Raw genomic sequence first — 13,497 nt, forward strand, 5'->3', positions numbered from 1 at the left:
ATGACATGGTTAAATGTGTGTAGTTTGAATGTTGCCGTAGTGATCACATGGTTAAATGTCTGTAGTTTGAATGTTGCCGTAGTGATGACATGGTTAAATGTGTGTAGTTTGAATGTTGCCGTAGTGATCACATGGTTAAATGTGTGTAGTTTGAATGTTGCAGTAGTGACCACATGGTTAAATGTGTGTAGTTTGAATGTTGCCATAGTGATGACATGGTTAAATGTCTGTAGTTTGAATGTTGCCGTAGTGATGACATGGTTAAATGTGTGTAGTTTGAATGTTGCCGTAGTGATGACATGGTTAAATGTGTGTAGTTTGAATGTTGCCGTAGTGATGACATGGTTAAATGTGTGTAGTTTGAATGTTGCCGTAGTGATGACATGGTTAAATGTGTGTAGTTTGAATGTTAGTGATGACATGGTTAAATGTGTGTAGTTTGAATGTTGCAGTAGTGATGACATGGTTAAATGTGTGTAGTTTGAATGTTGCCGTAGTGATGACATGGTTAAATGTGTGTAGTTTGAATGTTGCAGTAGTGATTAACATGGTTAAATGTGTGTAGTTTGAATGTTGCAGTAGTGACCACATGGTTAAATGTGTGTAGTTTGAATGTTGCCGTAGTGATGACATGGTTAAATGTGTGTAGTTTGAATGTTGCAGTAATGATGACATGGTTAAATGTGTGTAGTTTGAATGTTGCAGTAGTGATGACATGGTTAAATGTGTGTAGTTTGAATGTTGCAGTAGTGATGACATGGTTAAATGTGTGTAGTTTGAATGTTGCAGTAGTGATGACATGGTTAAATGTGTGTAGTTTGAATGTTGCAGTAGTGATGACATGGTTAAATGTGTGTAGTTTGAATGTTGCCGTAGTGATGACATGGTTAAATGTGTGTAGTTTGAATGTTGTTAGTGATCACATGGTTAAAAGTTGTAAATATCTACTTAATTTAGCTGTTGGTATATTTGGTATTTTATACATATTCTGTATTTCCACTGAAGAAAGAAATAATTAATCAACACATATATATACTTCAGTAATAAAATAACAGCATGGTTTTATTTTTAACCTTAACTAGGCAAGTCAGTTAAATTAAGAACAAATTCCTATTTACAATGACAGCCTCCCCGGGGCCAAACCCAGATGACATTGGGACAGTTGTTCGCCGCCCTATGGCACTCCCAATCACGGCCAGATGTGATACAGCCTGGATTTGAACCAGGGGAAGTGACGCCCCGCACTGAGATGCAGTGTCTTAGACCGCTGCGCCACTTTGGGAGCCCTGGTTTTTATAACACTTTAAACGGGTAGTTTGTCAATGTGTAGAATGTGTTTGTTCCATATGTAAATGGGGTCCACGCTGGTAGTGAACATATGTAAATGAGTAGAATGTGTTTGTTCCATAAGTGAACATATGTAAATGAGTAGAATGTGTTTGTTCTATAAGTGAACATATGTAAATGAGTAGAATGTGTTTGTTCTATAAGTGAACATATGTAAATGAGTAGAATGTGTTTGTTCCATAAGTGAACATATGTAAATGAGTAGAATGTGTTTGTTCCATAAGTGAACATATGTAAATGAGTAGAATGTGTTTGTTCCATAAGTGAACATATGTAAATGAGTAGAATGTGTTTGTTCTATAAGTGAACATATGTAAATGAGTAGAATGTGTTTGTTCCATAAGTGAACATATGTAAATGAGTAGAATGTGTTTGTTCTATAAGTGAACATATGTAAATGAGTAGAATGTGTTTGTTCTATAAGTGAACATATGTAAATGAGTAGAATGTGTTTGTTCCATAAGTGAACATATGTAAATGAGTAGAATGTGTTTGTTCTATAAGTGAACATATGTAAATGAGTAGAATGTGTTTGTTCTATAAGTGAACATATGTAAATGAGTAGAATGTGTTTGTTCTATAAGTGAACATATGTAAATGAGTAGAATGTGTTTGTTCTATAAGTGAACATATGTAAATGATTAGAATGTGTTTGTTCTATAAATGAGTAGAATGTGTTTGTTCTATGAACATATGTAAATGAGTAGAATGTGTTTGTTCTATAAGTGAACATATGTAAATGAGTAGAATGTGTTTGTTCCATAAGTGAACATATGTAAATGAGTAGAATGTGTTTGTTCCATAAGTGAACATATGTAAATGAGTAGAATGTGTTTGTTCTATAAGTGAACATATAAATGAGTAGAATGTGTTTGTTCATATGTAAATGAGTAGAATGTGTTTGTTCCATAAGTGAACATATGTAAATGAGTAGAATGTGTTTGTTCTATAAGTGAACATATGTAAATGAGTAGAATGTGTTTGTTCTATAAGTGAACATATGTAAATGAGTAGAATGTGTTTGTTCTATTCCATAAGTGAACATATGTAAATGAGTAGAATGTGTTTGTTCTATAAGTGAACATATGTAAATGAGTAGAATGTGTTTGTTCTATAAGTGAACATATGTAAATGAGTAGAATGTGTTTGTTCTATAAGTGAACATATGTAAATGAGTAGAATGTGTTTGTTCCATAAGTGAACATATGTAAATGAGTAGAATGTGTTTGTTCCTATAAGTGAACATATGTAAATGAGTAGAATGTGTTTGTTCCATAAGTGAACATATGTAAATGATAGAATGTGTTTGTTCTATAAGTGAACATATGTAAATGAGTAGAATGTGTTTGTTCTATAAGTGAACATATGTAAATGAGTAGAATGTGTTTGTTCCATAAGTGAACATATGTAAATGTAGAATGTGTTTGTTCTATAAGTGAACATATGTAAATGAGTAGAATGTGTTTGTTCTATAAGTGAACATATGTAAATGAGTAGAATGTGTTTGTTCTATAAGTGAACATATGTAAATGAGTAGAATGTGTTTGTTCTATAAGTGAACATATGTAAATGAGTAGAATGTGTTTGTTCTATAAGTGAACATATGTAAATGAGTAGAATGTGTTTGTTCTATAAGTGAACATATGTAAATGAGTAGAATGTGTTTGTTCCATAAGTGAACATATGTAAATGAGTAGAATGTGTTTGTTCTATAAGTGAACATATGTAAATGAGTAGAATGTGTTTGTTCCATAAAAGTGAATGTGTTTGTTCTATATGTAAATGAGTAGAATGTGTTTGTTCTATAAGTGAACATATGTAAATGAGTAGAATGTGTTTGTTCTATAAGTGAACATATGTAAATGAGTAGAATGTGTTTGTTCCATAAGTGAACATATGTAAATGAGTAGAATGTGTTTGTTCTATAAGTGAACATATGTAAATGAGTAGAATGTGTTTGTTCTATAAGTGAACATATGTAAATGAGTAGAATGTGTTTGTTCCATAAGTGAACATATGTAAATGAGTAGAACATATAAGTAAATGTAAATGAGTAGAATGTGTTTGTTCTATAACATATGTAAATGAGTAGAATGTGTTTGTTCTATAAGTGAACATATAAATGAGTAGAATGTGTTTGTTCTATAAGTGAACATATGTAAATGAGTAGAATGTGTTTGTTCTATAAGTGAACATATGTAAATGAGTAGAATGTGTTTGTTCTATAAGTGAACATATGTAAATGAGTAGAATGTGTTTGTTCCATAAGTGAACATATGTAAATGATAGTGTTTGTTCTATAAGTGAACATATGTAAATGAGTAGAATGTGTTTGTTCTATAAGTGAACATATGTAAATGTAGAATGTGTTTGAGTGAACATATGTAAATGAGTAGTGTTTGTTCCATAAGTGAACATATGTAAATGAGTAGAATGTGTTTGTTCTATTGAACATATGTAAATGAGTAGAATGTGTTTGTTCATGAATGTAAATGAGTAGAATGTGTTTGTTCCATAAGTGAACATATGTAAATGAGTAGAATGTGTTTGTTCTATAAGTGAACATATGTAAATGAGTAGAATGTGTTTGTTCTATAAGTGAACATATGTAAATGAGTAGAATGTGTTTGTTCTATAAGTGAACATATGTAAATGAGTAGAATGTGTTTGTTCTATAAGTGAACATATGTAAATGAGTAGAATGTGTTTGTTCTATAAGTGAACATATGTAAATGAGTAGAATGTGTTTGTTCCATAAGTGAACATATGTAAATAGAATGTGTTTGTTCATAAGTGAACATATGTAAATGAGTAGAATGTGTTTGTTCTATAAGTGAACATATGTAAATGAAGAATGTGTTTGTTCCATAAGTGAACATTAAAGTAGAACATGTGCAAATAGTAGAATGTGTTTGTTCTATAAGTGAACATATGTAAATGAGTAGACAGTGAACATATGTAAATGAGTAGAATGTGTTTTGTTCCATATGTGAACATTTGTAAATGAGACAGTCACAGTGGATGTTGTTCTGAATAACTGGGGTTCAGCATTCAGCTTCAGGCTACTTTGACGTAAGACTTGTTCACACCTGTAGTGACGACTTCTATCCGTCACGCCCGTTGTTGTCATCCACTGTTCACTAGATACATCAACGTAATTACACCCCAACACAATGTTGGAAAACAGACCGCTTCCCACCACTCGATCACATAGACCGTGAGCTGGACTCTGATCCCAACTCTGCCACCAGTGTAGCGGAAGACGGCGAAAGCTGCAACAGGGACTCTAACCAGGGCTCATACGTGGCAAAGTGAGCTCTGACGGCCGTTGCCAGGAAAGTCTTGTCGGCCTCTGGGCCGAGGCAGTGGTTCAACAATGCTGGCATATGCCTTGTTTACAGCAGCCTGATTATATAACATGACTGCAGTAATCATCATGAAACGGCCTTGGGAACTGCCATAAGACAACATGAATCAATACATTAACCTGTTTAACTGCATTGTTCAGACTTGTTATTGATATGGCTTAATTTTTTACTTATTTTACCTTTATTTAACTAGGCAAGTCTGTTAAGAACAAATTCTTATTTTCAATGACGGCCTGGGAACAGTGGGTTAACTGCCTTGTTCAGGGGCAGAACAACAGATTTGTACCTTGTCAGCTAAGGGATTTGAACTTGCAACCTTTCGGTTACTAGTGCAACGCTCTAACCACTAGGCTACCCTGCTGCCTCTACACTCTAACCACTAGGCTACCCTGCCGCCTCTACACTCTAACCACTAGGCTACCCTGCCACCTCTACACTCTAACCACTAGGCTACCCTGCCACCTCTACACTCTAACCACTAGGCTACCTGCCACCTCTACACTCTAACCACTAGGATACCTGCCACCTCTACACTCTGAACCACTAGTCCAGACCTGCCACCCCATCCTAGTCCAGACCTGTTATTGATATGGTTTAATTGATCCTAGTCCAGACCTGTTATTGATATAGTTTAATTGATCCTAGTCCAGACCTGTTATTGATATAGTTTAATTGATCCTAGTCCAGACCTGTTATTGATGTGGTTTAATTGATCCTAGTCCAGACCTGTTATTGATATGGTTTAATTGATCCTAGTCCAGACCTGTTATTGATGTGGTTTAATTGATCCTAGTCCAGACCTGTTATTGATGTGGTTTAATTGATCCTAGTCCAGACCTGTTATTGATGTGGTTTAATTGATCCTAGTCCAGACCTGTTATTGATGTGGTTTAATTGATCCTAGTCCAGACCTGTTATTGATGTGGTTTAATTGATCCTAGTCCAGACCTGTTATTGATATGGTTTAATTGATCCTAGTCCAGACCTGTTATTGATATAGTTTAATTGATCCTAGTCCAGACTTGTTATTGATGTGGTTTAATTGATCCTAGTCCAGACCTGTTATTGATGTGGTTTAATTGATCCTAGTCCAGACCTGTTATTGATGTGGTTTAATTGATCCTAGTCCAGACCTGTTATTGATGTGGTTTAATTGATCCTAGTCCAGACTGTTATTGATGTGGTTTAATTGATCCTAGTCCAGACCTGTTATTGATGTGGTTTAATTGATCCTAGTCCAGACTTGTTATAGTTGCACCGGGGGAATTGAAACCTAACAGATTATTTTTTACAGGCTGTTTTAACTATGTTAAATAAAAGGTTAAATCAAATGAAATTCCTCACATTTATTGATGAATTCATTTCCCGTCATGAACATGTATCCCCATTCCCCAATCAAATACCTTCATCGATCCCACACACAAAACCCCCCGGACAAAAACAGCTTTTTACTCCAATCTGGCAACCCTCATAAAATCCGACACAGCACCAGTATCCCAAAGTGTTATGTGAAAACAAGCATAGAAAACAGTATCGGCATCAATAATAACGACAACAACAACAACAACAACGACGACAACAACAACAACAACATAATAACACAACGTAAGGATAATATTATATTATAATTATTTAGGTCACGACCTGGTTGTTTAACATTATTGGGTCGTTAAGACGTTTGTTTTTTATATAAATAAATGTGAGACACTAAAAAAACAGTGTAGAACAGCAATTCCCAAACTCCATTGCTCCTATAACTTTCAACAAACTACTCTGAAAATGTGTGTATTTTCACACAAATTAAGCCACACAAAAAAACATACAAAAACGCATCAAAATCTGCTGAAATACTTTTTTGTACATATTCTCAGGAATAGAGTGTGAGGTTGTGTTGATGCCAAGTCAGGTACAAAACGTTATGACTTCATCTGTGCTTCGCTCCAAATTAACCGATTTAATTGACCTCAATATTAGTTTAAAAAAAAATATATATATATTATCAGCTGTTACTAATGATCCTCAACAACAACGACATGGCAGTGAGTGTGTTTACAGAGGAAACAAATGAAGACAAATGAAAACACTGTTATTAAATGGAATGGTGATGTAGACTATACCAACCTACTGACCAACCTACTGACAGTCCATACTGGTAGAATGAAGACACTGTTATTAAATGGAATGGTGACTATACCAACCTACTGACAGTCCATACTGGTAGAATGAAAACACTGTTATTAAATGGAATGGTGACTATACCAACCTACTGACAGTCCATACTGGTAGAATGAAGACACTGTTATTAAATGGAATGGTGACTATACCAACCTACTGACAGTCCATACTGGTAGAATGAAAACACTGTTATTAAATGGAATGGTGACTATACCAACCTACTGACAGTCCATACTGGTAGAATGAAGACACTGTTATTAAATGGAATGGTGACTATACCAACCTACTGACAGTCCATACTGGTAGAATGAAAACACTGTTATTAAATGGAATGGTGACTATACCAACCTACTGACAGTCCATACTGGTAGAATGAAGACACTGTTATTAAATGGAATGGTGACTATACCAACCTACTGACAGTCCATACTGGTAGAATGAAGACACTGTTATTAAATGGAATGGTGACTATACCAACCTACTGACAGTCCATACTGGTAGAATGAAAACACTGTTATTAAATGGAATGGTGACTATACCAACCTACTGACAGTCCATACTGGTAGAATGAAAACACTGTTATTAAATGGAATGGTGACTATACCAACCTACTGACAGTCCATACTGGTAGAATGAAGACACTGTTATTAAATGGAATGGTGACTATACCAACCTACTGACAGTCCATACTGAAGACACTGTAGAATGAAGACACTGTTATTAAATGGAATGTTATTAAAAATGGTGACTATACCAACCTACTGACAGTCCATAATGGTAGAATGAAACACTGTTATTAAATGGAATGGTGACTATACCAACCTACTGACAGTCCATACTGGTAGAATGAAAACACTGTTATTAAATGGAATGGTGACTATACCAACACTGTTACTAGAATGGAACTGTTATTAAATGGAACAACCTACTGACAGTCCATACTGGTAGAATGAAGTGTGTATTAAATGGAATGGTGACTATACCATACTGAAGTCCATACAGAATGAAAACACTGTTATTAAATGGAATGGTGACTATACCAACCTACTGACAGTCCATACTGGTAGAATGAAGACACTGTTATTAAATGGAATGGTGACTATACCAACCTACTGACAGTCCATACTGGTAGAATGAAGACACTGTTATTAAATGGAATGGTGACTATACCAACCTACTGACAGTCCATACTGGTAGAATGAAAACACTGTTATTAAATGGAATGGTGACTATACCAACCTACTGACAGTCCATACTGGTAGAATGAAGACACTGTTATTAAATGGAATGGTGACTATACCAACCTACTGACAGTCCATACTGGTAGAATGAAAACACTGTTATTAAATGGAATGGTGACTATACCAACCTACTGACAGTCCATACTGGTAGAATGAAAACACTGTTACTGACTATACCAACCTACTGACAGTCCATACTGGTAGAATGAAGACACTGTTATTAAATGGAATGGTGACTATACCAACCTACTGACAGTCCATACTGGTAGAATGAAGACACTGTTATTAAATGGAATGGTGACTATACCAACCTACTGACAGTCCATACTGGTAGAATGAAGACACTGTTATTAAATGGAATGGTGACTATACCAACCTACTGACAGTCCATACTGGTAGAATGAAGACACTGTTATTAAATGGAATGGTGACTATACCAACCTACTGACAGTCCATACTGGTAGAATGAAGACACTGTTATTAAATGGAATGGTGACTATACCAACCTACTGACAGTCCATACTGGTAGAATGAAAACACTGTTATTAAATGGAATGGTGACTATACCAACCTACTGACAGTCCATACTGGTAGAATGAAAACACTGTTATTAAATGGAATGGTGACTATACCAACCTACTGACAGTCCATACTGGTAGAATGAAGACACTGTTATTAAATGGAATGGTGACTATACCAACCTACTGACAGTCCATACTGGTAGAATGAAAACACTGTTATTAAATGGAATGGTGACTATACCAACCTACTGACAGTCCATACTGGTAGAATGAAGACACTGTTATTAAATGGAATGGTGACTATACCAACCTACTGACAGTCCATACTGGTAGAATGATGACACTGTTATTAAATGGAATGTGACTATACCAACCTACTGACAGTCCATACTGGTAGAATGAAAAACACTGTTATTGGTGGAATGAAGACACTGTAGAATATTAAATGGAATGGTGACTATACCAACCTACTGACAGTCCATACTGGTAGAATGAAAACACTGTTATTAAATGGAATGGTGACTATACCAACCTACTGACAGTCCATACTGGTAGAATGAAAACACTGTTATTAAATGGAATGGTGACTATACCTGGTTGAATGAAAACCGAAGGGAACTCACAGTCCATATTGGCTTATTAGACCTACTGACAGTTCATACTGGTAGAGGTTAGTATTTAACATGATAGAAGCATTGAAACAGAGAATGTCAGGGCAGTCTATAATTAAACAATACGGCCCGAGGAGGTGTGGTATATTGCCAACATATCACGGCTAAAGGGCTGTTCTAAGCACGACACAACGCGGAGTACCTGGACACAGCCCTTAGCCGTGGTATTTATTGGCCATATATCACAAACCCCGGAGGTTCCTTATTTATATTATAAACTGGTTACCAACGTAATTAGAGCAGTAAAAATAAGTGTTTCGTCATACCCGTGGTATACGGCCTGATATACCATGGCTTTCAGCCAATCAGAATTCAGGGCTCAAACCACCCAGTTTATAATGAACCTTATAGATCCACTGAACACTCCGATTGGCATTTTCTGTTCCTCATTAGAAAAACTAGATATTTTTCCTGACCGATTCTGCGTTTGGTTGTAATGTTTGTCCCTCATGAGACACTGTAGCCTATTTGTCAAGGATTTTTTTTTTTTAGTTGCGCAATTTTACATCTAACTAAGGTGTTTGCTATGTGTTGTCTGATGTACACAGTCGGAGCTGCTGAACAGGTCTGTCACACTGTCTGTGCTATTGGATAGAGAGCTTCCAGCTGTTCAGCCCATGTTAATGGGCATAAGGACATCAGCAAATCAAAACCCAGCCTTCGTTTACCCATTGTGATGCATGAATGTTCCAAACTCCGTTTTAGACGAGACTGACTTCACGACCAAAATGATCCTATTTCCACTTTGTAGTCAAATGTGACACTAGAATAAGTGTTTCTGACTCATATGGACACCCACCCATAGGCCGTTCTCAAAGGGATTTGTTGCCTTCTAAAGGCAGTCGTTCTGTAACTCTCAGACCAGACACCTACTCCATATGACAGAGAGACAACTCCCAAGCACCTAACTATATAGGGAATGACATCACACACCTCATCTCTGTCTTGCTCAGTCTCACAGGTGGATAGTGAATGATTAGTATTTCAACAGTTTGGTTTACTTTCTGTAGCCCGTCTCAGATCTGTTTCGGTGTAATCTATGAAAACGACCCACTGGGCACAGACGTCAGTTCAATGTCTAGTTGGGATTTACATTTGGTTGAGTTGTCAACTCATGTGAATTCAGTGTGAAATCAACAACAAATGTCCCCATGTCATTGGATTTAGGTTTGAAATAAAAATAAAAATAAATTCCATTATGTTGATGACTTTATGCAAATCCATCCAGTCTTCCACGTTGATTCAACATCATCACATAGATTTTTTGGGGGGTTGAAATAACGTGGAAACAACATTGATTCAACCAATTTTTGCCCAGTGGGTTCGAAGTTATCAACCGGCCTGAACCGCACACCTGAAGTCACCTGAAAGCCACAGGTCAACCCTGACGACCATAACAATGAATATCATTCAGTATAGATTCTTACCTTTTATTTATTAATTATATTTAACCTTTATTTGACCTGTCTAACAACAATAATAATGAATGTAATTCAGTATAGATTCTTACCTTTTATTTATTAATTATATTTAACCTTTATTTGACCTGTGTAACAACAATAATAATGAATGTAATTCAGTATAGATTCTTACCTTTTATTTATTAATTATATTTAACCTTTATTTGACCTGTGTAACAACAATAATAATGAATGTCATTCAGTAGAGAGTCTTACCTGTCTAGCTGTGTAGATAAATATGTGTTGTAGCTGTTGATAGTACGGAGAACTCTCTCTCTGCTTCCCTCACTCCCTTATCCACTCCCAGGCCCCGCCCCTTCTCCAAGTCCCACCCCTCATTCACCTAGTCCTAAATATGTCATAGGAATCTTCCTGGGTGGATGATACTGTACAGGCCCCGCCCCTTCTCCAAGTCCCACCCCTCATTAACCTAGTCCTAAATATGTCATCCTGGGTGGAATCTTCCTGGGTGGATGATTACCTGTATGTCAGGAATCTTCCTGGGTGGATGATACTGTCTCATGTCTTGACAGTCTAACCAGGTGCATTCTTCCTGAATGGTGGAGTACGCACCCTATTCTCTATATAGTGCACTACTTTTGATCAGGGCACATCCCTTTTCCATCCAGGGCCTTGGTCCAAAGTAGTGCACTATATAGGGAATAGGGTATCATTTGGGATACATCCTGAGTGTGTTTTCTCTGTGTGTTCTTTGTTTGCGTGGGTTTTGTGTTTGTTGGCATGCAGTAGGGCTGGGCCTGTTTCTCAGCAGTACTCTACTCTCACTATAACCTGTTTCTAACCACCCCGTACTCTTACCTGACTACTAGTCCAAACCTAGAGGGAAAGTATTCACAAACATTGTCTTTTTCCACATTTTGTTATGTTACAGCCTTATTCTAAAATGGATTCGATTGTTGTTTTTCCCTCATCAATCTACACACAATACACCATGATGACATCACAATACCCCATAATGACATCACAATACCCCATAATGACATCACAATACCCCATAATGACATCACAATACCCCATAATCACAATACCCCATATAATGACAAAGACAAAACATAAGCCTTTTAGAACAGCTTTTTTTTGCACGTTTTTATATATATATATATAATAATATGACATTTACATATGTATTCAGAACCTTTAATCAGTACTCTGTTGATGCACCTTTGGCAGCAATTACAGCATTGAGTCTTCTTGGGTATGACGCTACAAGCTTGGCACACCTGTATTCCTATCAAGCTCTGTCAGGTTGGATGGGGAGCGTCGCTGCACAGCTATTTTCAGGTCTCTCCAGAGATGTTCAATCGGGTTCAGGCTTTGGCTGGGCCACTCAAGGACATTCAGAGACTTGTCCTGAAGCCACTCCTGTGTTGTCTTGGCTGTGTGCTTAGGTTCGTTGTCCTGTTGGAAGGTGAACCTTCGCCTCAGTCTGAGGTCCTGAGCACTCTGGAGCAGGTTTTCATCATGGATCTCTGTACTTTGCTCTGTTCAACTTTCCCTCAATCTTGACTAGTCTCCCAACCTGTCCCTGCTGCTGAAAAACCTTGAATGATGGAGGTCACTGTGTTCTTGGGGACCTTCAATGCTGCATAAATGTTTTGATGTACCCTTCCCAGATCTGTGCCTCTTTAAGGAATACCACAATCCTGTCTCAGAGATCTTTTACCTGAGTAATCCCTCTCACCCCCTCACCTGAAACCCCACCTCTTTAAGGACAGGTAGGTGTGCCTTTCCAAATCATGTCTTTAATCAATTGAATTTACCACAGGTGAACCCCAATCTTTAAGGTTGTAGAAACATCTCAAGGATGATCAATGGAAACAGGATGTACCTGAGCTCAATTTCAAGTCTCATAGCAAAGGGTCTGAATACTTATGTAAAAAGGTTATTTCTGCTATTGATATGGTCATACATTTCTAAAAACCTAATCTTTTCACTTCCCTTTATCTTGGAATGTGACAGGAGGACATTGACACAGATACTGACAGATTCTCAATTTCCCAAGTCTCTTTCTGAATAAGAATAAGGTATTTCTGCTAATGACTTAAAATGTAATGTAAATGTAAAAATGTTTTCACTCCCTTTATCCTTCCCCAGATCTCTCTCTCTCTCTCTCTCTCTGTCTCTCTCTCTCTCTCTCTCTCTCTCTCTCTCTGTCCTCTCTCTCTCTCTCTCTCTCTCAAGTTGTCTCTCTCTGATCAATGGAAACTGTCTCTCTCTCTCTCTAGTCTCTGAATCTCTCTCTCTCTCTCTCTCTATCTCTCTCTCTGTCTCCCTCTCTCTTCTCTTTCTCTCTCTCTCTCTCTCTCTGTCTCTCTCTCTCTCTCTCTCTCTGTCTCTCTGTCTCTCTTCTCTCTGTCTCTCTCTCTCTGTCTCTCTCTCTCTCTCTCTCTCTCTCTGTCTCTCTCTCTCTCTCTCTCTCTCTCTCTCTCTCTCTCTCTCTCTGTCTCCCTCTCTCTCTCTCTCTCTCTCTCTCTCTCTCTCTCTCTCTCTGTCTCCCTCTCTCTCTCTCTCTCTCTCTCTCTCTCTCTCTCTCTTTCTCTCTGTCTCTCTCTCTCTCTCTCTCTCTGTCTCTCTCTCTGTCTCTCTGTCTCTCTCTCTCTCTCTCTCTCTCTCTCTCTCTGTCTCTCTCTCTCTCTCTCTCTCTCTCTCTCTCTCTCTCTCTCTCTCTCTCTCTCTCTCTCTCTCTCTCTCTC

General features: G+C 37.2%; 1 long non-coding RNA gene across 7 annotated transcripts; it reads right to left on the bottom strand.

Annotated features, from left to right (window-relative positions):
• Positions 1-6,869: 6,869 nt before the first annotated feature.
• LOC127924587 (uncharacterized) lies at positions 6,870-9,234 on the bottom strand. Of its 7 annotated transcripts, none has more exons than XR_008118294.1 (4): positions 9,120-9,234; positions 8,313-8,897; positions 8,130-8,259; positions 6,870-7,563 (listed from the first exon to the last, which is right to left on the bottom strand). It is a non-coding gene; the product is annotated as an uncharacterized LOC127924587 (long non-coding RNA). The 7 variants fall into 7 exon arrangements; XR_008118297.1 differs by lacking the exon at positions 9,120-9,234 and having other exon boundaries at positions 8,313-8,442; positions 8,703-8,957; XR_008118296.1 differs by lacking the exon at positions 9,120-9,234 and having other exon boundaries at positions 8,313-8,507; positions 8,703-8,957.
• Positions 9,235-13,497: the final 4,263 nt, after the last annotated feature.

The sequence above is a fragment of the Oncorhynchus keta genome, unplaced genomic scaffold (assembly GCF_023373465.1).
Source record: "Oncorhynchus keta strain PuntledgeMale-10-30-2019 unplaced genomic scaffold, Oket_V2 Un_contig_4355_pilon_pilon, whole genome shotgun sequence".
Lineage (NCBI taxonomy): Eukaryota > Metazoa > Chordata > Actinopteri > Salmoniformes > Salmonidae > Oncorhynchus > Oncorhynchus keta.